Raw genomic sequence first — 24,742 nt, 5'->3', positions numbered from 1 at the left:
TTATTGTAATTGAAATTGTAACTTTACTGCAGCTTAAATAGTTAAAAACTTTAATTTGATATATTATTCCGTTATTTAAAATTATATTTCCTCTTTTTTTTTTTTTTTACAAAAAACTATTAATTTTCCTTTGTAACAATTTCCTGTAACATTTCCACTCCACCAACTCTCCAATGTTGCCTTATAACTCACAGGTTTCGAACATCCCCTGCAATATGAAAGGGAATAAAAATTCAACTAGCCAATTGTCATTTACGTGTATGGATACTTTGTTTTCCAGTTCGGAAACAAAACTTAAATCGGAGAGGCACACTTTCCGTTATCGTAAATTAAGTCCCGACTTCCTGTGTGAGCTCCTGCCACCTTCTGCCCTCCTGATACAGCCAGAGCGCTGGGCAGCTTGCATCGACTAACAAGTAAGCATGCCCGTTGCTATGACAACCAGATTGTAGAGATGGCGGCATCAGAGAGATCATTAAGTGTTGTAATTCAATTGACTCGCACATCATTCCTGCAAGCTCGCGCAATATAAAACTTTTTCTACGAAGTCGGATCTTGTAATTATGTCTGATTATAACAGATTCATATTCCAACGCCAAAAAGTAAAATGTAAAACTTTTTACGTATAACAATTTACAGGGTGAGCAAAAACTCGATATACGGCTACAAGGCATCATTTTTGTTCTCTGGCGTGTTCGTAAATACAGGGATCTTCATAATTGAGCTACGGTAATATTCTGTACAAACAATTTTACGTTTCTTGTGGTGGTGTATTCAACGAATGAAAAACTGTTGATATGACGAAATTTTGTTCGCCAAGTCATTCACACATTCATTGGACAATTTTAATTTTGATACTCAATATGGTCAAAAACAAAGAAAATTTATAAAACTCCATTATTTTATTCCTATTCTTTATTAAATAACTTGTTCTTTCCGGAATAACAGATCTCTTCTTTAAGTTGTACTCGTAAGCGTTTAAAGTTATCTTCTTTACTTCATATTCATTAAATCATACAGGAATTCTTTCTTAATTGTTTTTATGTTAAGATAAATTTTGTCCACCGAGTAGGCTGTTAGCATGTCTGAGCGTGAAATGGCGGACCCGGATTCAAATCCAGGTTGGGACAAGTTACCTGGTTGAGGCTTTTGCGGGGTTTTCTCCAAAACATTGTTGAGTAACATACGGCGCTGGATCCTGGACTCATTGTCATCTTTATCTCACTCAGACGTTAGATAACCATAGCAGTTGATACAGCGTCGTAAGGTAATCAACTAAAAAGGAGATGAATTTAATATTCAGAGAAACACAATGTTTATTCACAACCTTAAAAAATATTAGTTTGTGATTCACTTAAGTCCCTCGTGTTATTTAGAAAGCAACAAACAAATTTAATCTACTTTTAAACTTAACACCAGTACTGAAACCATCATCACAATCATCATCATCATCATCATCATCATCATCATCTGTCTCCATGTATTACGTTACCGGCACTGAAATTCTTCCAACATAAGCAACATTTCTTTCTACGCTTTAAACTTGATTTATTCTGCAGAATTCGCTTTGCCCAAGGGCAAATCTTTCCATGAAAACCCAGATTTCTCCAGTCTTTCCTATTTTCTGCCTTCCTGTTTGTCTACGTATATGATCCATATATATCTTAATGTTGTCTATCATCTGATATCTTCTTTGCTTCGAACTCTTCTTCCGTTCACCATTCCTTCCAGTGCATCCTTAAGAAGGCAGTTTCTTCTCAGTCAGTGACCCAATCTAGTCCTTTTTCTCTTCCTGATCAGTTTCAGCATCATTCTTTTTTCACCCATCCTTTCCAACACAGCTTCGCTTCTTATTCTGTCTGTCCATTTCACACGGTCTATCCTTCTCCAAATACACATTTCAAATGTTTCTTTCTATTCGCTTCTCTTCACTTCGTCGTAAAGTCCATGTTTCTGCCCCATACATCCTACACATAAAACACTTCACTAGATTCTTCCTTGTTCTTTCTCCAGAGGTCCGCAGAAAATGGATCTTTTTCTATTAAAAGCTTCCTTTGAAATTGCTATCCTCTTTTTGACTTCTAGGCAGCAGCTCATGTTACTGCTTATAGTACACCCCAAGTATTTGAAGCTGTCCACTTGCTATACTGCCTCATTTAGAATTCGCAAGTTTACCTTCTTTAAATTTCTTTCTATGACCATGGTCTTCATCTTGTTGGCATTTATCTTCATCCCATACTGCTCAGAGCTGTCATTTAGCTCCAGTAGCATATCTCTTAGTGTCGTCTCCTCTTCTGCTAACAACGCCAGATCATCAGCAAATCTTATGCACTTTATTCTTTTTCCTTCTACTATCGCTCCTCCTATGTTCCTAAATAGTTCTTCACTAATACCTCCGAGTAGATGTTGAACAGGGTAGGTGATATAGGGCATCCCTGTCGTACTCCTCTCTCTATTTCGCTTATCTCTGACATTTCTTTCTTTGAGGTATCTTTATTATTTAATTCTATTCATGTATTTGACACATGTTTAGCGTATTTGATACTTTATTGCAAATATTTAAAGATTATCTCTGATATTCATATTAGTAACTTTTCCTAGTTCTGTACAACTTTTAACTAAACGCAGTTATTGTAGCCTACTTGTATCTCACTTCTTTATCATCCAGGACACTGAACAGTTGAACAATCTAGAAGATGCTGTTATTTTCTACAATTATGATAGAGTTTTTTATGCCATAATTTTACTTAACTTTCATTCGGTTCCGCACCGAAACGTCGCGACCTAAAGCGTCACGCCTTGGACTAGCTTAACAAATTGAACGCTGGTTCGAGTTTTCATGAGGGAAGAAATTTTCTCATGAAATTTCGGCCAGTGTATGGGACAGGTGCCCACCAAGAATCACGATGAATTTGGGGAGCAACTGTGAGGAGCGAAATACGGTTTTCAAAGCCCGTTATAACGGCTGAGCTATCATCTTATTATTTTTACGTTACCTCCTTACTGGTTGGATGTTGGTTTACATCTCCTGAAGCATTGTATGTGAGGCCAGCAGTCGGATGATAGGTCTTGGCCTTCCATGGGCTATCGTGCAAGGGATTTGTTTCTTTGTTAGGTAGCTTTATTGATCCAAAATGTCCTGAATTTTATATACAGGGTGATTCACGAGGATTTACCGTCCCTTACGAAGCTTATTTCCGAAGAAATTCTGAGCAAAAAATGTCATATAAACATTTGTCCTAATCTCAATATTTTCAGTTACATTAATTTGAAGTTGTTACTAAAATACTTTTTTTCTTTAGTTTTAAAGGTAAGAACTATTACAAATAGAGAATGAACTATTCAGAAGTATCATTCCTTTAATTGGCTAGTATTCTTTTACCCTTAAAACTCAAGAATAATGGTATTTTACAAACAACTTCAAATTATTGTAATTATGAAAATATTGAGATTAGGGCAAATGTTTATACGGCTTTTTTTGCTCAGAATGTCTTCGGAAAGAAGATTCGTAAGGGACGATAAATCCTCGTGAATCATCCTGTATATACATTACATTTTTCCAGATGAAATTACACTTGTTTTTATCTTCTTTTTACCATTATTGAAGTACTGTTACATGATATATTTCTCTATCCGTTCTTGTTCTGTTGTTCATAAATTAATGTAGTTTTGTAACAAACTATATTTCAAAGAATCTAATGTGTGAAATAAATCATTAACGCCTTCGGATGTGATTGTAGACAATCCGACCCTTGTTAGCCTTGTAATGTATGCTACCTGTGGGCTCATTTCATTATTCCTTTAACAAAATAACTAACATAATAGTGATTTGGTAGAGCAAGAAATAACCGGTAAATTTTGTTCTGAGTCCTTTGATATAGGGACAGGTGTTTCTTACGTGCTACAAATTTAACTCATAAGACTACCGACTTTGCTCCCCATAATATGTGCAGCGCAATACTTCATTATCAATATTTCATACAAACATTTAGCATTTGACGATCATTATGTTTTCAAGGAAAAATACACTCTACCATTCGGCATCTTTTGACTTGGCCAAAACTATTATTTTTTTTTTCATTCGCCGTACTGACGTAGGTGTTTGAAATTAGCTTTCAGAGTTGTAGGCTGGTGCCAATTATTTTATTTTACTTCGACACTCTCGTTGCGAAGTGTCGGTCACAGAAAATAAAATTGCTAACGTAAGCTTATATCGTCGAAAATATAAACATCCTTGAATTTCGGTTGATACCACTCGGACACTGATTTTATATATTTTGTCTATGGTATCCCCTTAGTATGCTAATAATGTTTATTACACTTAAAAGTATTCCCTGGTTTTGAACATGCAAACCTAACATTTAATCGGTAAGCGTGGTAAAAACTGATCGAAGTCTATAGTGTTCAGGAACAAGGGTTTGCTTTATAAATAATTAATGTATGTCTTTCGATCTGGTTTCAGCTCAATAATATCAAAAAATATAAAATTCTGATTGGTAACGGAAGAATATTTTTCTTCCTTGTAAGGCGGCAGCTATAACTAATAGAGGAATTGATAAAATTATTACAAAAAAGAAACCTGTCCTACATCGTATTTGTCTACGAAACATTTCTCTCAAATTGGTCGAGATTTCAGAGACTTGAACCGGAGTTCTAGCCGTTTAATTAATGCTGCGCCTGATTAACAGATCTTAGAATGTTGTTATTATACAGGCGTTTTACTTCTGTTGTATGTAGAACGGGCTTTTATTTAATTAAAGGGGTTTTATACTCGCTTGCAGCAGCTGTAGCAGTGTTATTTTCTGTGACCGTCACTTCGCAACGAGAGTGTCGAAGTAAAACAAAATAATTGGCACCAGCTTACAACTCTGAAAGCTAATTTCAAAAACCTACGTCAGTACGGCGAATGAAAAAAATTAATATTTTCAGCTTTGTAAATCACAAGATTGTAGAAGAATATTTCTTGGAAAGCATAATGATTGTCAAATGGTAAATGTTTGTATGAAATATTTATAATGAAATGTGCAGCACATATATTGTTGTTTAAAGAAGTTAGTTTGAAGTAAAATAAATTCGAAGTCATCCTTTGTTGATCGAGTGGTTACCACGCTCGTTAGTATTTCAGATGTTCACGGGTTCAAATCCAACCGAGGACAACAAATCGCACTCCCAGTAAAATAGTGATCTCGAAAACTGTGATTCGTAAAGATATGCTCTTCCTAGTAAAATACTCATGTAAAAATATTTTAATAAATAGATACCAAAACCTTTGATAATTTACCATTTTTATTATTAGAATTTCATACCTCCAACTAGTAAAACAGTGTTGGAAAAAAATTACGAAAGTAATATGTGATTTTCGATATAGCCTACAACAGTATTTTACTGGGAGTGCGTAATTCTGAGCGATGAAAATTCTTCGCATGTTTGTGCTGGGATTTCAGTGTAGTACATTCAGAGTTCGTTAAGAGACTCTTGAAAAGTTTACGCTTCGTTCTATAAAAAATTCAACTTCACTAATAAGCATCCTCTTAAATCATCTTATCTTTCGGGTAATGAATACCAACTTATACATCTTCCTTCTATTCGGTTATTTAACGACTCTGTTTTACGTATTCGTTTATTTTGCGTCGACGAAATTGGTTATAACGAGATGATGCCGAGGATTACCTGACATTCGCCTTACAGTTGGAAGAATCATTTGAAGAAACCAAGCCAGGTAATTATCCCAAGGGAAAATCGAACCCATACCCGAGCTCACCCCCGGATCAGCAAACAAACGTCTTTACCGCCTTATCTACACCGGTGGCTCTCATATACAGAGTGAAAGTGAAATAATCTTGCAAATTTGCATAGCGAATTGATCATATCGAGTATAACTAAAACGTCTAATACCATATCGGTGGGAAGTTTATAGTTTTCGAAAAAAAAAATGAAAAGTTTAACGTCATCGTCGTAGATAATTACTATACGTAGGATCTTGATATTTGTCAATGCTCATAGAGAATGTACTGTAATAAAGAACTTTTTTTTTCTTCTGCCATATTTCGATAGAATTGACGGTTTTCGTGTAAATTAAATAAAAAGTATTGCAAATTTGTTGTCTGACTAACATGACTAGACGTGAAAACACTGATCAGCTGTTCTCGACCTTCTTTCAATAGGGGTTGGAGTGACTGGTAGTCAAGGGCGTCTTGTCCCAGTAGTACATGATTATCCAGTGGAAGTGGGTGTTTGAGTCTTCCGATCTTAAGTAAACCCTGTGTTGCCATTCAACTTAATGTACCGCAATGCCGATATTTTCTAATTAAGAATGACTGGACATGATTTTATTTTACGGAGAAACGAAATGTAACTCGCGTGCCGCTCAACTCTTGTAAGCAAAAAAGGTTTCGGGTAAGACAGTGAGTACCTAGTGCAGAGATATTCATCGCTGTCTGCTAGCTGGTCCGTGACACCGGCAATGTAACTCCAACATTTCGCAATCGGGGTCGACAACGACCTGAAGAAATTGCTGATAGGGAAGAGGGGATTTTAAATTTGGTCGAGAAAAACCCGGGCAGAAGCAGTCGCTTGATTATGCAGTGCGTAGCCTTTTGTTTATATCTGACGTCCGATGAATTCAATGCTGGTGGCATTGCAACCCACATAAGGGACAATTTTGTAATTTTGATACAATTTTTCTCGAGTGGTATGCAGGAAAACGTTCCACATTAAAATATTGTTTATGTTGGATATCTCGTGTATTCTAAAAGTGTTAGTCTATAATTCGAGAAGAAAACGCCTTTGAACTATATGCAGAATTTACTGTAAAAAACTACATATCTCTCTCTCTCTCTCTTCTCTCTCTCTCCCTGAAAAATGTGGTAGGTATGTGATTTTTAAAATCAGAAGAATTCAGATTTCGCGTCAGTCTCATCTCCTATAAGCTTCAGTAGTATGTACTAAAGTTTACTGCCAATACCTTTTAACTTTTAAACAGATGAAGTTCAAAAGATTTTACTGTTGCACTTAACGGAGTGTAAAGTCGTATATCTGTACAGTCGCTACTAAAATCTATAATGAAAACAGAAATATTTGTGTCACAAAGCTTTAAAAAATCATAAGCAAGAGCTCGGGAAGTTGTCACGTAATATGATTCTCGTGGCATTTAATGACGGCAATTCTTTTGACGATAATTTTGAGCACATCAACTACTATTTATTTAACAGCAACTGCAAGGCAGCTTGACTCGTAACGCAGACCCAGAGCTTTCTTTCATGAAGATATAAAAGAGGCACATAAAAGCCAATAATCATTTCCTCTCTCTTAATTACACATGGATATTTTAATATACAGTGCTTAAACTTCGAAATCATATTTCGAGAGCTTGAATAAAGAAAACGATCAATGGGTACAGATAATTTAGTTGTTTCTATACCAGTTCTGAAAGTGGCAGTGATATTGGTATTTTTCTCTCTTATCAATTAAAACCTAGTCAGATATTTTTTTGTATATAGAGGCATCTTTTAACCAGTTATAAACGACGCTATATTATCTAGAAATTCTGTTCTGGCGAATAGGCTACATGAAGTTGGTACACGATAGTCACAAGGGAACGGAAAGTGCTGGGCTCCAATAGGTTTAAAGTAGGCGATGAATGTCATTCTGAAGATCTGTACGTATTACAACGTATTCTGGACTTAACACCTCCAACGTTCCGAAATACATATAGGTTAGACCCTGTGGGTATATAGTAAGACCAGGAATAACGGGCCCAGCAGAGTACATGACTCTTCTGATTGTACTGCAGACCAGAAACAAAATGGGCTGCCTAATTTTACTAAGTTCCAGATACAACGCACTGCGCATGTGCAGTAAACGAGAGCGCCTAAATTTATGCTACTTGTGGACAGTTTTGCGAAGCTTGCAGCCTACATTCTGGATGACTGCTACCAAGACTCGGCCACATTTTATTTATGTATCTGTACTACGCTACCGTAAAGATGGAAACTCCATGCCTGCGGTTCTTAACCTATGGGTCGCGACCCATTTACTCCTTCCCCTCAAAAAAAGAAAACTTAATTAAATTATGTTATTCCATTTTCCTCATTCGAGCATCAGAACTCCGTGTTTCTCAGACCTTCATAGCTATCCTCGTAAAGCTAGAAAAAAAGCAAGAAAACATCTGCAAATAATTATTTTATCTAGAGTTTTCTTCACTCTGAAATAGGATTCATTTCCATTTCCTAAGTCTTTAACATAATTTGCCCAGCTTTATCTCTTCGGAAGAAAGTTGTTCTAAAGATATTCATGGTTTTATTAATTTTTTGCCCTTGCCCAGGTTCGAAATACCAATTGTGGATATAATAGCAAAATATAGCTACAATTCGACAACTGAGGACGACCGCCAAAGCCATTCAATTACAAGTAGCAAGCAAAATTAATTCGCCACAGTAGAAAAAATTGTTTCCATGACGACAAATATGTGCATGCAACGATTAGACGTCCCTGGACATACATTAGTCAGGTGTTGCCTGGTGTGTTACTCCCAGAGACGATTTAGATTCGCAGTTGAATCTGTCAGGTGGGCGACAGCAATGTATTTATTACAGAAGGAAAGTTTTCCGTTTTATGTTATTAAGGGCAGGAAAACTTTACCAATCTCCAATATCTATTTCTCCTCTGCATCAACATGTTTTCGCCATCTCTTCCGTCGAAGCTGGTAAACATATTTTGGCTTCATATAATCGATCTCGCTCTCTCTGCTCGCACTGCTTTCATGGTTTGGCGCACATAAAGATTTGTTCCACGAATAAGTTTTCCATAGCAGTACAGTTTCAATTACACTGCTCAACGAAACTTCTTCCAGTCATCAAAAGGAGAAATACTTATACATTATATGTACTCTGTGAGAGAAAAAGTTTCCAGTTCCTTCGTAACACGCACTATACAGTTTTCACAATATTGTTAATTATTATTTTCTACTTGTTCCGAAGAATGTTTTCCGACAATATTAGCGATCTAGCAGTTAGTGCCTCTGGAGTCTGGAAATAGAGATTTTTGAACACCAGTACTCTAAGAGTAACAACATTCAGTCATAGCCTCTTAGACCAGGACCGCCCAAACTACGGCCCGTGGGGCACATACGGCCCGCCATGATCGTTTCAGTGGCCCGTCATAATCTGAATATTAATTCGTTAATTTTAAACAACTTTATAAAGTTCAATTTCCAGCAGCATATGTTTTGAGCATGACTCGAAAGTTTGAAGGCTGTAACCGTTACTTCCTAGAAAATTAAGACTATCTCATTCTTTTCATTAAGTAGGTTATGTACCAGAAACTTACCGAATGCGGTTCTGTGAATGGAGTTTGGGGATTAGCAAACGTTGCAAGACCACCCCCATCACAAGGCAGACCGGTCAGTCACCACAGGGTAGGTCATTCATCCCTTACATTCCGTTATCCACCAACTCTACAACTTCCATTGTCATTCTTCGTCAGGCTCCACTGTTCGTGCCGTAGTGTGGTGTCAGGTTTACTTAAGTGCAAAATGTTTCCGAAACGAAGGCAAAGTCGATAGTGAGTATAGAAAGTGTAATGAATCTGGCTCGGTAATTATTTTGCGAATGAGCATGGAAACAAAGTGAGCACCAGAGCAGAGATCGGATATCAACAATTTATTATTTTCAAAACACCAATTCCACACTTCTCATCAGGTGAGTAATTATGCATGCCCTTTTATTTAAGTATTTTTCAAAATTAAGTAATCCTCTTTACCCGAACACCATCGATTAAGCGTCAATGGAATTGGTGATAGAAATATAGTATTTGGAAAGATGAGGACGAGGATTCGCCAAAAATTACCCGACATTCGTCTTACGGTTGGGGAAAACTAGGGAAAAACCCAAACAGATAATGAGCCAAAGTGGAAATCGAAAGCATGCCCAAGTGCAACTCCGGATCAGCAGGCCAACAGGCTACCGTCTGAGCAAGGTCGACATCACATCATCCCTTGTAATTGAAACAGATCTAACAAGCCTAATCCAAGCAGCTGAAGAAGAAGAAGAAGAATAAGATGATGATGATGATGATGATGATTTAGAGAAGAAAGTAAAGTCATTTGATTCCATGTAGTAGATTTACTGTTAAACTAGAAGAATCATACATAGATTTGAGACGTCTTAAGGGACATGAAGTAATCCTGAAAACTATAGTAGATAGTATTTTAATCTATTGCAGCGAACGGTGGATGGATGTTTACTGTACCGTCGAGAAGAACGGACTTAATCGAAATCCCCGAGGTTCACTCAGCCTCCTATAAAATTGAGTACCGGGTCTTTCCCGGGGGTAAAAGGCGGCCAGAGCGTGGTGCCGGCCACACCACCTCATTCTAGTGCCGAGGTCATGGAAAGCATGGGGCTCTACCTCCATGCCGCCCAAGTGCCTTCATGGCATGTTACGGGGATACCTTTACCTTTTACCTTTTTTATGAGGATACCAAGGCTGGGACATGGGAGGAACTCTGACATTCGTAGAAGAATGACTGCGAAGGAGACTCTCTTAAGACAGACTGGAGACTGCATATGAGAAGAATTCAAGATGTCAGAATCGCAAGAAATGTAGCCTATTTCAATGGTCGTCTGCAGGAGAAGACAAGAAGACTCCGAATTACGTGCTATGGTCGAAGGGTACACACAATTTGAGTTAGACGAGAAAGGAGAGAGATGCTTGGTGTTTGGGACTGAAAGGCAACTTCTGACATGTGGAAAGCTTAAATGAAAAGACATGACATCTCCTTATTTACGAATAAGGATGAATTAGACAAAATTGTATAATATAGCCCACGTTCACTTTGCATTCGACTGTTGATAACAGAGGTCGCTACGATATTCTCAAAAGCTCTGATAGAAGAGTAGGAGCGTGTAGGTTCAAAATTCTCATTCGTCAACAGCTTACCGATACCAGCCATCGTGCTACATACATCAGATGCAGATATTTATAACGACTCGTAATATCAATTAAGGGGTTAGGTACAGCTTACAGCAAGTAAAATTTTGTAAATATTCAACATTTTTTTTTCCTTCATTACTGTATCCTGTACAATAATGATAATTATTATATGTAAAACATTGTCCTTCTGCTATATGAAAAAACATTTTTATCATTTAAAAGAATTAATTACACTTTTTTTTTTTTCAAAATTCGATTCACTGTGCAGTGATGAAGCGTTTCCCACACAACTCAAAAACTATCAATATTGTGATGAAATTTTTATGCATGTCATATCTACAATATGATGCAAGATCACTTCTCTACCTTTGATAGATTGTCTGAACAAAACAAATCATTTAAAAATGGTCAGATATCAGTATTTCCTCCTAACACAAAAAATATATATTATTTATTAAGGAATGTAGTTGAAAGAGCATGATATTGTAAACATGAGTTTCAGCAAAAAAAAAAAAAAAAGATAAAATAAAATAAAAGAGAGAGAACATGAAAAAGTTAACAAGGTTATGAGTTATGAGGGAAGCGTTTCATCATTGCAGAGTAAACTGCTACTATTTTGAATTTTGAAAAAAAAAAAAAAAAAAAATATATATATATATATATATATATATATATAAATCATTTTTTTAAATCCTAAAAATACTTTTTTCTTACAGCAGAAGGACAGTGTTTTACACATACCAATTTTCATTATTGTACAAGATACAATAATGGAGGAAAAAAATGTTGAATATTTCCAAAACTTTTGCTGCTGTAAACTGTACCTAACCCCTTAAACAGAGATCAATCGAGAAGACAGAATGATTTTGTTTGGTCCTCGGTATTGCGAACTAACTAATTAACGAAACCGTAGGAATATCGTGGAGCTAATATCGTAGGAAGTTGATACGGTGCAGCAGTTTCCCCTTTCAGTGTTGTGTTAGGTTGCGAGATGTGCCTAATTTAGCACAAACGCCGATTAACGACCAAACAAATGCAATACATGAAAAGTTACAGAATGAAAAGAGTGCAAAATGAGAATGTTAGATAGTGTAGAAATTCGGAGATTGTGATTAGACGAATTAAAAACATGATTTGAGGTATTTTCCATATAAAGGATGTAAGTATGGAAGAGAAAGAATAGTTGAACCGAATTATAAATGTGTACCGCCAGGAAAGCGTAAGAAGGACGAACCAAGAAAAAAAAGAGCCATATTTTTCTTACGCCGACATGAAACATAGTCGAGGTGGTACGTGTTTTTGAGGGTGGCGGTAGACTATATTGTTATAAGCGCTAGTGCATGGAGACACATTATAAAGGGCGATAAGATAAAAGTTATTAATAAAACTGTAAAGCGTGATAAAATAAAGACCATAAATTATAAAGAGGGGTAAGATAAAGACCGCATGTTTTTACAAAGTCGATATTTCCCAACAAAGCATTTCCTAGTTACGAATATGTTAAGACTTGTTGAGTATTCTTCCTACAACACACACACACACACACACACACACACACACACACACACACACACACACACACACACACACACACACACACAAAACTATTTTTAACAAAATAATCTGCCCTCAATGAGGGTGACCATAAAGATCCAGAATAAAAGCACTACAGAAATAATTTAGAAAGACAAAAAAGTTAAATACGGGAATTGTTTAGTAAAACATCTAGAGAAATGCAAACCCAAAAGAATCGTCAATGGCCAAAATATAAATGGTAATGCAATATTTGGATTGAATCCTTAAGAATATCCAATAAAATTTTTTGAATTTAAAAAAATCGGAGACCGAGTGCTTTTAAAATATTCCATGTGAACTTAGGAAGAGTGCCACGCGCACCAAACAAAAGACCAGACACACTCCACTGACTAGTGGGAAGGTTATACTTCTCACTTAGGTATGGGATGCAGGACTCGTAAATGGACTTCTCCTCATCAACGTGTTATGCCTGCAGGGCATCCCTCTCAAACCGGATTGTAGGATCAAGAATGATTCCCTTAGATTGAGTCCTGTGGATGGCTACAATATCTGCTCTTCTGTTCGAATCTAAGGATGAAATGCAGTGGATCTCCTCGTGTACTTCCCATCCACGACGCTTGAGGACATCAGCAATACCGGTCCTGGCCTTATGGTGTCGATTGTTGCGCAGCAGCTCTGTTTTTCGACAGAATCCCAACACGTGACCAAGAGTTTCCGTCTCGTAATGCTCAAATAACTTAAGAGATACTGTGTCTCAACTTCGAACTCTACTGATCGGTCATGACTAGACAATGTATGCGGGATGACTTAAGGAGAAGTGAAGTTGTTTCGTATCAGAGTATATGGCAGATGAGTATATTAATGACGTGACTAATATGATAAAACACTGCAAATACCATATGTATGCTGACGACTTGCAAATTTATTTGCACTTCCACCCTGACGAGACTAGTGACGCAGTAAACAAAATAAACGAAGACTTGAATTCGATTTCACTGTGGGCACACAAATTTGGATTAAGGTTAAATCCAGAGAAATCGCAAGCAATCGTAATGGGGCATAATCGTCTACGAAGCACTCTTGATAGCAGTACTATACCACATATAATATTGAATGGGATTATTGTTAAATACAGTGAAACAGTTAAAAATCTTGGCATTTTTATGGATAGCGATCTAAATTGGAACACCCAAGTAACACACACTTGCAAAAAAATATTTTCTCAACTTCACTCCTTGTTTCATATGAAAGAATTTCTACCACTTAGTCTAAAAAAGAATCTTATTCAGACGCTTGTAATGCCCCATTTTGATTATTGCGATTCCTTGCTAACTAATGTAAGTTCACGCTTAGCTGAGAGACTACAACGTGTTCATAATGTGTGCATACGATTCATCTGCAATACTCGTAAATTTGACCATATAACACCTTCCCTCCAGTTACTTTCATGGGTGCGTCTGAAGGAACGAAGAACAATACATTCACTGTCTCTTCTGTTTAGAATCATGCTTACTTCTACTCCGAAATATCTGTTATCGCGCTTTCAATTTCTTACAACTCTTCGAAACCGACATCAAGCACTTCTTTCTATCCCTCATCATAGAACGTCTTTATACTCATCTTCCTATACCGTAGAAATACCTCGCCTCTGGAATTCGTTATCTAATGATGTCAGGGACTGCCGGACTTTATCACAATTCAAAATTAAATTGGAAAATTTTGTCTTAGTTAATGTTTTTTAGGTATTGCTAGAAGTATTGATTTGTGTTTTTTTTTCTTTTTCTTTTTAACCTAGATTAAAATTGCAAGTTTCTTGTTTATGTTAGTTAATTAGTTAGGATGGAATTAATTATGATACTTAATCACTCATTTAAAGTTTGTGTGACTGCAACCTGTATATTTTTGTGTGGCTTTACTTTGTTTATAGTGTTTTTTTTCTCTCTCTTTATTTCTTGAGCAGCTTTACTTTGTATATTATAGTGTATTTATTTCTGGTTATTTCTATTATTGTATTTGTATTCCTGGTGTTGTGGAAGAGAAGGCCTGATGGCCTTAACTACACCAGAATAAATAAATAAATAAATAAATAAATAAATAAATAAATAAATAAATAAATAAATAAATAAATAAATAAATGGCACGTGCCGTGTCGTCCGTCTTTTGTGTACCTGGCGAGTACAGCAGCGTACAGAACGAAGGGACCCCGGTCCGTTCATAGTAACATTGCAACGCAATGTGTGCAGTTGTGTTCTCCTGCAGGACAGGCGAAGACGATTCAGCTTCACAACTTACGAGACTATATCGTCGTAAACGACGCTAGTAATTCCATCAATGATGACGAGGTATGTGCTACAGTACGTCATTTTTCTTTTCATTCTGACTGTACGGAGATACAGTAGCATGTTGACGTCGTCTGTTTACGTTTAAAACCTGTTGAGCCAATGGTCTGAATGAAAAACTGTAACATTAAATGTGCACCTACATTCAACGATAAGTCATCCCGCACCCACTGTCTAGTCATGACTGTTACGATAAACTGACGGTATGTGGTATTTTTGTCGTTCCGTTCTTAACTGATCAGTCTGGCTGAAGAATTGACGTGAAGTCCATCGATTTGTCGAATCGTCCGACTGAACGGAGTGTGGCTGTCAGATTGGGCCGTTCTTGTTTGTTTCTTGAAACTAAATTAGGCCTACTATTAATAATTCAGAGTATTTTCCTGGCACGTTTGTGGCTTCTCTGAATGATGTCGTGGAGATCGAAATCTTTTCTTTTGGAATTTATCGACTTATTTCGTGTACAAGACGAGTTATTGAAAGTGAAACGTAAATTAATATTATCGCAAAAAAGCGAAAAGAAATTGAGGCTATGATAGCCTTTTTCTCTTCACCCTTTTATTTGGAACTATCGCAGCGTAGCATAACAATTCGGTCTCATCCATTGCAATGCATTGTAGTGGACAAGCGTAACAATCACAATGATGTGGACTACAATCACTACAGTTATACTCTAAATCAGCCTTGGCGAAAATGTGATCGTGCGCCGAGCAACTGTGTAATCTGCAACGTGCATAGCATCTATGGAGGGAAGCGGACACCTGAAGGGGAAGCGAAGCAACTGTCTGACTTATTAACGGATTTTCATTTTCCTTAAGTCAAGCACTTAAATAGGCCTGTAATTTTATACAGTATAAGGTTAAAAAACTAATGTTTAGTACGTGTAACGAAGAAAGAAATGAATAAGAAAACACAGGACACATTGTCACAACCTATTAACTGTCTTCAGAATGTCTCTGCGACATAGTTTCAAAACCAGGAATTATGTCACTTACTGCCAGTCGTAGTTCATCACGAAGGTGTTTGTCAGTCGTGATCTAAATTCTGAACTTTACTATGTTCATTGTTGAAAATAACTTTTCACAAACGTAAGTTGTAGCGAACATGGCTTCAACAGAGCAAGCGAAAGAACGAAGCTTCGGATATTTATTTTTTGGCAAAGATTTGAAAAGTTCAACATTTGTCAAGTCCTCACATCTAGCTTTCATTTACCATCACATTGTAAATCTGTGAGTTTAAATTGAAGATCTAACCGCATTATTCGTACATCTGCTGAAAAAGGATCGACGTACAGAGATGATGATAATGATAATAATGATAATAATAATAATAATAATAATAATAATAATAACACAACCTTTTAATGTTTCATGAGTGACATGTATTATAATGCCGTTTTATGTTATACAACCGTTTTCCTCGTAATACTTGTGAACAAATCATATATTTTGTTTTATAATTTTAATTTGTCCTCACTTAGGTAGCTAGCTAGTTGAATAAATACATAAAATGAATAACATAAATATTGGCAGCAAAAAAAAATGCGTCCTCCCATCCTACTTGAAACTTCCGTTTTTGTAGAGGTACATGGTTTCGAGAGAGAATTGCGATGATACGCCACTCGCAAGTCAGAGACAAATACAAATGGAACGGAGTTTGAATCCAGTGAGTGAGAGGGTGGGGGTTGGGGGAGGTAGAAAGAAAGAGAAATGCATAGCTATCATTGCAAGCCACAATGTGCTCTCGAGTCACATTTTCGCCCCGGTTGCTCTAAACTGCAGCAAATGAGATATAAATCTGACAATGTGCGGAGCGCTGATCAGTTTCACATGAAACGATTAGACTGAAGGCGAAACTGATAGTGTATGAGGCCGTATAGGAAGTTATCCAATAGACGGAGCATGGTGGTCTCATGGTTAGAGGTGCAGACGGATAGAAGATGTTCTTATCAGACGGGACAAGGAGCACCTCTAAACTCTTCAGCTCAAGCAGATCTTTGCACACCCGCAATGGAATGAGTTGCGTGCGATTGTGCTGCAAGGACACGTCAACTTCAACATTCGCCGCACCGCAAATTTCTCTCTAGCCATCAAATCCGTCCTATTCCTCTAGTGGTGGTCTGTCGTACGTTACTGATCCGTATGAGTCTTGTCCCCATCAGGCAAGAAACAACTTGGGGAGGTCTGATGCCTCTTAGGTAAATCAATGAGTCTTCTTAAATATATCACTACTGATATCTACCAGTCTTTAGATAAACTTTGAAGAACATCCGTCATGAAAAACGGTCGATTCGGAGTGATGGAAACACAAGTAATATCCTATTTTTCCAGACGGAGATAATGAGAGGGGGAACTGTGGAAAATATTAGTGAAATGAGACAAAGCGGCAGAACCCCAAGAAATATTCAACACTTATGAGCTTGCTTTGTTTACCACAAATACAACTCCCCCATCGCCGAAAATTGAACTCAGTTCCGCGGCCGTCGTAAGCTAGCGCTCTGCTAACTGATCTACCAAGAAAGCTATGAAACGGTACACCGTTAGTATCTATAATGTATTCTCATGACCTAGCCATAAAGTTTACTTTGAGATATGCATAGTTCTTATTGTCATAGTCACATTAGTATTGTAATAAAAAGTAAACAAGTACCTGTTATCAGATACTGAATGTCTGTAACTTCTGCCCAAGAAAAATGCTTGTATGTCAAAAAATACTAAATTGAAGGAATTTTTCAGTCAAATATATTCTAGACGTGAGCAAATTATTAGAGTGAAATATTGATTTCCAATTTTATTCAAAAAATAAAAAATAAAAAAACTAACTTTAAATCTTACTGCATGATCTTATATGCAAGTGAAGTTCCCTTGTGTGTAGTCCTTAGCAGAGTACTTTTCAATTTATATTACAGTCATCAGTTAATAATCATTGGTGACATGTTACATGTACTTTTCTCATTAAAACTTCAAATATGGGTTGAAAATATTTTTACTCTAATAATTTGTCCACATCTGTACTTGGTGTAATGAAACAGTTTCTTCATAGGAGCAATTATTCTTGCTCTCCTTTCTCTATTATACAATTCACGATAGATCTTGGCACAAACTAATATTGGACTATTTCGTCCTAAAAGTAATGTCGGCACATCGTCTGGTCTTCGTCACTCTAAGACAACAGAGAAGTCATATTGACAAGAAGCTACCACACATTGGACATGATTCGAACTGACGACTGTGGCTTCGAAACTTTAAGTTAGTTGTCTTGTGCATCTCGATTAACTAGTAGATACGGTATCATGTTCTCTCATTTACGAGAGGTAGGTAGGCCTACCGGTTCAATTGTTAATTATTGTTGCAGGTAAGGAAGTGTGCATGACCCCTTTCCTGTACTACGCCGCCAGACTGAAGACTTTATCAGGTGGTTTCAGGAACACAGCCTTTTGCTTTTGAAGGCTCTTGTCAATGAGAACATCAAGTGAGTGAATATGACGTCTAGCGTCTACATACTCCAAAGAGAAGGAAGCGAGCGTCAAACCCAGAGGGATTCAAGTTACCTACATACTACATCTTGCGAAATGCTGTAACGTGAAACTTACGGTGTTCCATACAAGAATAGTGAATTGAACCGTCAAGAACCTCTATAACCATTTCCGAAACTTCCATCTTTATCCTCATTTTTTTCTCTTTTTAGAATACGGTAACATTAACAATACCATGTCGGCCTTGGTAGCGTAGTTGGTATAGCGCCGGCCTTCTGTGCTCGAGGTTGCGGATTCGATGGGATATAAGTGTGTTTAAATGCGACAGGCTCATGTTAGTAAATTTATTGGCATGTAAAAGAACTCCTGCGGGACAAAATTCCGGCACACCGGCGACGCTGATAAAACCTCTGCAGTTGCGATCATCGTTAAATAAACCATAATTAGAATTTTAATAATACCACAGATCTGAATGTAGGCTGCTTTTAGAGGAGAGGAGAGAGAAGAAGATGTAGGCTGCTTTTACAAGAGAGAAGAGAAGAGAAGAGAAGAGAAGAGAAGAGAAGAGAAGAGAAGAGAAGAGAAGAGAAGAGAAGAGAAGAGAAGAGAAGAGAAGAGAAGAGAAGAGAAGAGAAGAGAAGAGAAGAGAAGAGAAGAGAAGAGAAGAGAAGAGAAGAGAAGAGAAGAGAAGAGAAGAGAAGAGAAGAGAAGAGAAGAGAAGAGAAGAGAAGAGAAGAGAAGAGAAGAGAAGAGAAGAGAAGAGAATGTAGGCTGCTTTTACAAGAGAGGAGAGGAGAGATAACTATTGTTTTATTTGTTATCTGTAATTGTATTCCATCACGCATATACAGTGCGATCGAGAAGTCTCTCCGCAGTGCCTGTGTAGCCGAGAATCCACTAGGCAGAGAATTCAAGTGTATTTGGTAGAGAATTCAAGTGGCAGCACTGGCCGCTAAGCATGTGATGGACTGAAGGTGTGGGGTTATCAAATCGGAATGAATGGGGGAGTGTTAACTTTCTACACGGTTGTATTCTAAGATTACTAGAACTAATACACCTGCGGAGGGGCTTTTCGATCGCACTGTATTTTTTCCACGTAATATAATTTTAGTGGATTAGACTATAGTTTAAAATGGAGCCGCCAAAGTGGCTCACTGCTAGCGTGCTTAGCTTATAAGACAGGAGGGTCGAGTTTCTAATTCTGGTCGATTCACTGTGAATTTATAACTTGTGCTGGGCACGCCATCGGTCAAAGTAACACAAAAGTTTTCTCTGGGTTCTCCGATTTCCCAACACTTTACCATTCTAATCGGTAATGTAGATCCATCACCTGTGGTGTACTCTGGATAGTCTCTGACAAACTAAGTGGTCTGTGATTATCGGTGCTAGTGACATCTATGAGCCACGCTGCTAGAGTCAAGGAACCTGCAGCTGAAAAAGTAAATAAATACATAAATAAAATGGGACGCGCGGTAGCGTCGCGGCTAAGGGTTTAGCCGCAATAAGATTCTGAAGTTCACTCGGTTTCAAATACAAATAAAGGGTATTGCATTGGAGGTAAGCACAATAAGCATGTAGGACATACATCCTTACTGCTACTAATACCGATTTTCTATAAAGCTGAGTGCCTTAATCTCTCGGTCCCTGTAGGTCTCCATGGACTGCAATAGGGATAATAATTTTACATTACTTTATCTTATTTAATAGTCTAATATAACTCTACAAAAAAGGACGAAATGCTTGGCTGCAACCCCGCTTCCACTAATTTATGTATTAAATTGTGTAAATTGATGGAAAACCGCATATTTATTTACGCGATAACATATAACGTACACAATACCATAGCAACAAACACAAAGCCCTCTTAAAACTACCGTCACAGAGTTTTTGTTTCACAGCGTTCGACTCGTACTCTCCCTAAAGGAGTTTCCACTTCAAAAATAAAACGCGTGCCTTTATAACACATACTTGATTAAACATTGAAGTGCTGTTACTGAAAATATATTAAAATTTAATATAGTTTTATTTTTTGGATTTAATTAAATCAAATAGTATTTTATCTCCCGTTATATTAACTTGAAAATGGTTGTCTTAATGTCAATTTGGGTATAGGTTGAAAATTTCTAGCCATCTAATCTTTGTTCATAAATTCTAACAAGCGATAATATGGAGTATGGATGTTCAAAAATCTTACATCACCCATAGCAATGCACAAAAATATGCACATCAAAGATTCATTTTACTTCATTTTTATATTTAATTTCTCGACACTTATATAAGGTTACCATTAAAACATTCTACCGTAAAAGTACCTCCAGAAATAAAAAAAAAATAACACGAGTTATTTCGGAATATTTAATCTTAATATTTCGTTCTTTTTCACAAAGATGGTTAGATTCAATTAAAAACTGTATAAAAGAAGGCTTACGTAATCAAATAAAACGTTAAATTAATGCCAGAACTTTAATATAAACTCGTGAATGAATTCAATTATAGCACGATAACAACATGGCGTCATTTAGCGTTCTTCTACTGCTGTGTCAGAAGCATATCCGGTAAAGCAATGTTACTGCACTGACTTCTGTATGACGATAATGTTTCTCTCATTTGAAATTGTGCTGTTTTGTCTTAAAACACTTCGCGTTGAGCTTTATTAAAATTTTAATTATTGGTAGTGCAGTAAGTGAGGAATATGAGATGCTACAGTGTAAGCAATTGCACAAATTATAGACTACTACAACGTCAACTTTCTCGTTTTAAAGTGTAGGCTTTTATCTACTTTTATAATTTGTTTAGTTCCATAGTGTTATTCAGAAGTCAGGAAAGATTTTAAAGTCCTCTTTGTTGTGTTGTGATGTTAGTTTGTGATGTTTGTTCATAAAAGAATGGGATTTATTCAGGCAAAAACCAATTTCTTCATTATTAGCAGTCTCTCTTTCAGGAAATGAACAGCAAACAGAAGAACATTTTTGTGGAATCTCTTAGGCACTTTACAAGCTTCAACAATGATGACAAATTACAGGTCCATACCTAAATCCACTTACATTTCAGAGTCTCCTCAGTGTGACGGATCAATCTCTATTGCATTCATAGTAACACGGAATTACATCTGTAGAAACAAAACCATGATTTTTGGTATGAATTTGCAAAAATATGTCTACTCACTATGTGTAGCTTGAATTGTTCATTTTTTTTCATTTGCCATAGCAATAATAGTGAAGCAATTGAAACATGAGTTTATGTGAAAATAAAATTACTTTTCCTGACTTTTGAAAAAAAATGTATATATGAAGGGATCAGAAAAAAGGTGGTACAAGTAACATTTCTAAAACTTTTGAGAAAATGTGAATGTATTATAATATGAAATTATAAATTCAGAACACATAAATTCTAACTGCATATTGTATCGCCCTTGGCATAAATACACTACGTAAGGATTGTAAAAAATCTTAATAACATGTAACATTTAAATCAAGTCTGACATAAGGAAAAATGCTGAAAAAGTTCTGCAGGTTACAGTTAGGGCATAAATGCAGGTATATTATACTATACTTCGGGTCTCTACACATACATCTTATATTATAATCACATATGAAGTGTGGTATAGTATACTATACCCTCAGGACGTTATATTAGTTTGATGATGCCCAGCATTTCGACATTAAAATATAATATATGAAATATGAAAAGTCTCATTTTTCCTTATGTCAGTGACTTTTTCTTGACGTGTAGAATTATATTGAACTTAAAATAAAACAAATATCTCAGAACTCAGTAGGATAAATTGACTTTTTAATAGGCGGTGGTATTACTACCCTTTTCTTTTATGGAACAAAGCGATGTGGGTCATATACTGTATATATCCGAAGACTTTTTGCTCATAGAAATTTGGGCGAAATTTCGTAGTGTAGAGGGACTATCTCAAACGACTGATGTTAATATTTTTTCTTGAAGCCGAAATATTTCCGAATAAAAGAGCGTACCTCGTCTCTTTTTATAAACATTTTTTTATATGTTTATCTCCATCATCATCTTCAGGATTTAGACTTTTCGATCCATTCCGACTCAGTTTACAAACTGCTGTCTCCATGTCATAATATGTCTTTCTCTCTCTCTTTTCACATATGGATTGTAATTTATTATCTTCTCCTTTCTGTGCATTATTACTTTCCACTCTATTAAAATGTAGATACCTGTTTACTAAATGTGACTTGATTATTGTTAAGACTGCTGGTACCTGTAGTTGATCCCTCATTTCCTGTTCTCGTTTCTTAACTGTTCTCCTATAGCCTGCCATTTCATTTCAGCGATCTCTATTCGCTTTTCATCCTTTTTTGTTAACGTCGAATTTTCAGATTCATAAAACTATAGAATAACGAAGGAATTTCGAACACTTTATAATACTTCTGAACTATGTCATTCCTTTCTTTAGTGTTCGTCTGATTGAAACAGAAAAATTAAAATTTATTATTTTAAACCAAGGCTTCGATTTTTCGTAACATTTATTTGAAAACCTAAATAGCTTAATTATTTCACTTATTTTTCATAACATATAGCCTACATCATTCTTCGGTACTAATTTTTTTTCCGGAAAAAAATCGTTAACGTCGAATTTGAGTAAATCAGAATTCTATGCTTATTATACATACGAACTTACAATAAGCTGAATTTATTTTTTAGAGAAAAAGTTTTATTAATACGTACTGCATCGGTAGGCCTATAATATCAAGCAGTATGACTATGGATAAAGTTCATAGGCCTATATTAAGTTAGAGGCGAAGACTGTATACATACATACATACATACATACATACATACATACATACATACATACATACATACATACATACATACATACATAAATTATATAATCCTCTCTCTTTTTTGCCATTGTTGATGCCAAAATGGCAAAATCGATTTGTGTAACATTACTACGCTTCCCGTTTTCTTGGTATAACCTACACGTAATGCGCTAGAAAATAAACTCGTATCCGGAATAATGAAATATTTATCAGAGTTTTAATAATAGAAGGCATGCCAAAAGTTTCGTTCTGCTTTGAATGTGTGTTTTACCATAAGGCAAGTGTTCGTTTTAAATTCTGAATGTTCTACATGTTGAAAGCAAAGTAAACACTGAAAAAGTTGAAGCCGTGTTCAATTAATTCTTTACTGCTTTGCAGTTGCTATAGTAGCAGACAGGTAATTTTTACTTACTTGTTATTATTCCAAGATATCAGGTGATAGACGATATTAAGATATGAGGAGACAAAGGGGAAGGCAGAAAATAGGAAAGATAGAAGAAAGCTGGGTTTGCAGTGAAAGCCCTGCCCTTGGGAAGAGCACTAAATTAAAAAAAATGTTATTCCAATGAAAAGACGTAAACGACAATGGAAATTTAAAATTAACATTGGTTTTTACTTTCTCGCAGTGCGAAGTACAAAGATGATAAGTACTGTTATACTTCAAAATATGAATTTTTATTTAAAAAAAACTTGAGTTTTCAACAACCTAGTATCGGAAAATTGTTTTGGTTCGTGTGCTGTGCTACTCGTGTGTATATGTTACCGCTAAAACCCGAAATCCGTCGCCTTATTTTATTTTCATTATCTATGTACTCTACTAGTTAATTCACCTGCCCAGTGCACGCTTGTTTGCATCTTCAACTACCCCAACATCTCATTTCAGGGATGTGCGACACGTTAGAGACAGTTCTTTCTATGTAACTGTTCACATAAAAATTAAATCTATACTAATAATAAATCTGTAGCCGAAATTTGTCTGGTAATTTTCGATTTTCCAAAAATAATTGGTCCTAACATATACAATTAACCACCCTGAAACCGAAAATAGCTTTTTTGAAATTTTTGTTTGTATGTCTGTTTTGTCTGTCTGTCTGTTTGTCTATATGTTTGTTACCTTTTCACGCGATAATGGCTGAACGGATTTCGATGAAAATTGGAATATAAATTAAGTTCGTTGTAACTTAGATTTTAGGCTATATGGCATTCAAAATACATTATTTAAAAGGGGGGTTATAAGGGGGCCTGAATTAAATAAATCGAAATATCTCGCTTATTATTGATTTTTGTGAGAAATGTTACATAACAAAAATTTCTTTAAAAATAATTTCCGATCAGTTTTATTCCTTGAACAATTTTGATAGGACTGATATTTAATGAGATAAATGAGTTTTAAAATTAAAATAACTGCCATCTAAGGCCGTGTAATGAATTAAAAAACAAATGACTTCGTCTATATGGGGCCTTGGACAGCAACAATCGAAAGCTATGAAAGATAGCCTACAGATAATGTTTCTGTGTTTGTATGAAGTAATATCAGAAGCTAAATTAACCGATTTGTATAATTAATTATTAATTCACCATTGGAAAGTGTAGTTTCTCTAGATGGACATAATGCTATAATCTTATTATAGTAATTCTGAGTGAATCGAGGACAGGTAAGA

The 24,742-nt window shown here is 36.1% G+C and overlaps 1 protein-coding gene across 1 annotated transcript in view; it reads right to left on the bottom strand.

Annotated features, from left to right (window-relative positions):
• The window catches only part of LOC138705937 (pleckstrin homology domain-containing family G member 5-like), a 705,365-nt gene that overhangs the window by 510,017 nt on the left and 170,606 nt on the right, over nt 1–24,742 (bottom strand). The gene's annotated exons all lie outside the window — the stretch shown is intronic.

The sequence above is a fragment of the Periplaneta americana genome, chromosome 9 (assembly GCF_040183065.1).
Source record: "Periplaneta americana isolate PAMFEO1 chromosome 9, P.americana_PAMFEO1_priV1, whole genome shotgun sequence".
Classification (NCBI taxonomy): domain Eukaryota; kingdom Metazoa; phylum Arthropoda; class Insecta; order Blattodea; family Blattidae; genus Periplaneta; species Periplaneta americana.
This window is presented reverse-complemented; position numbering and strand designations above follow the sequence as displayed.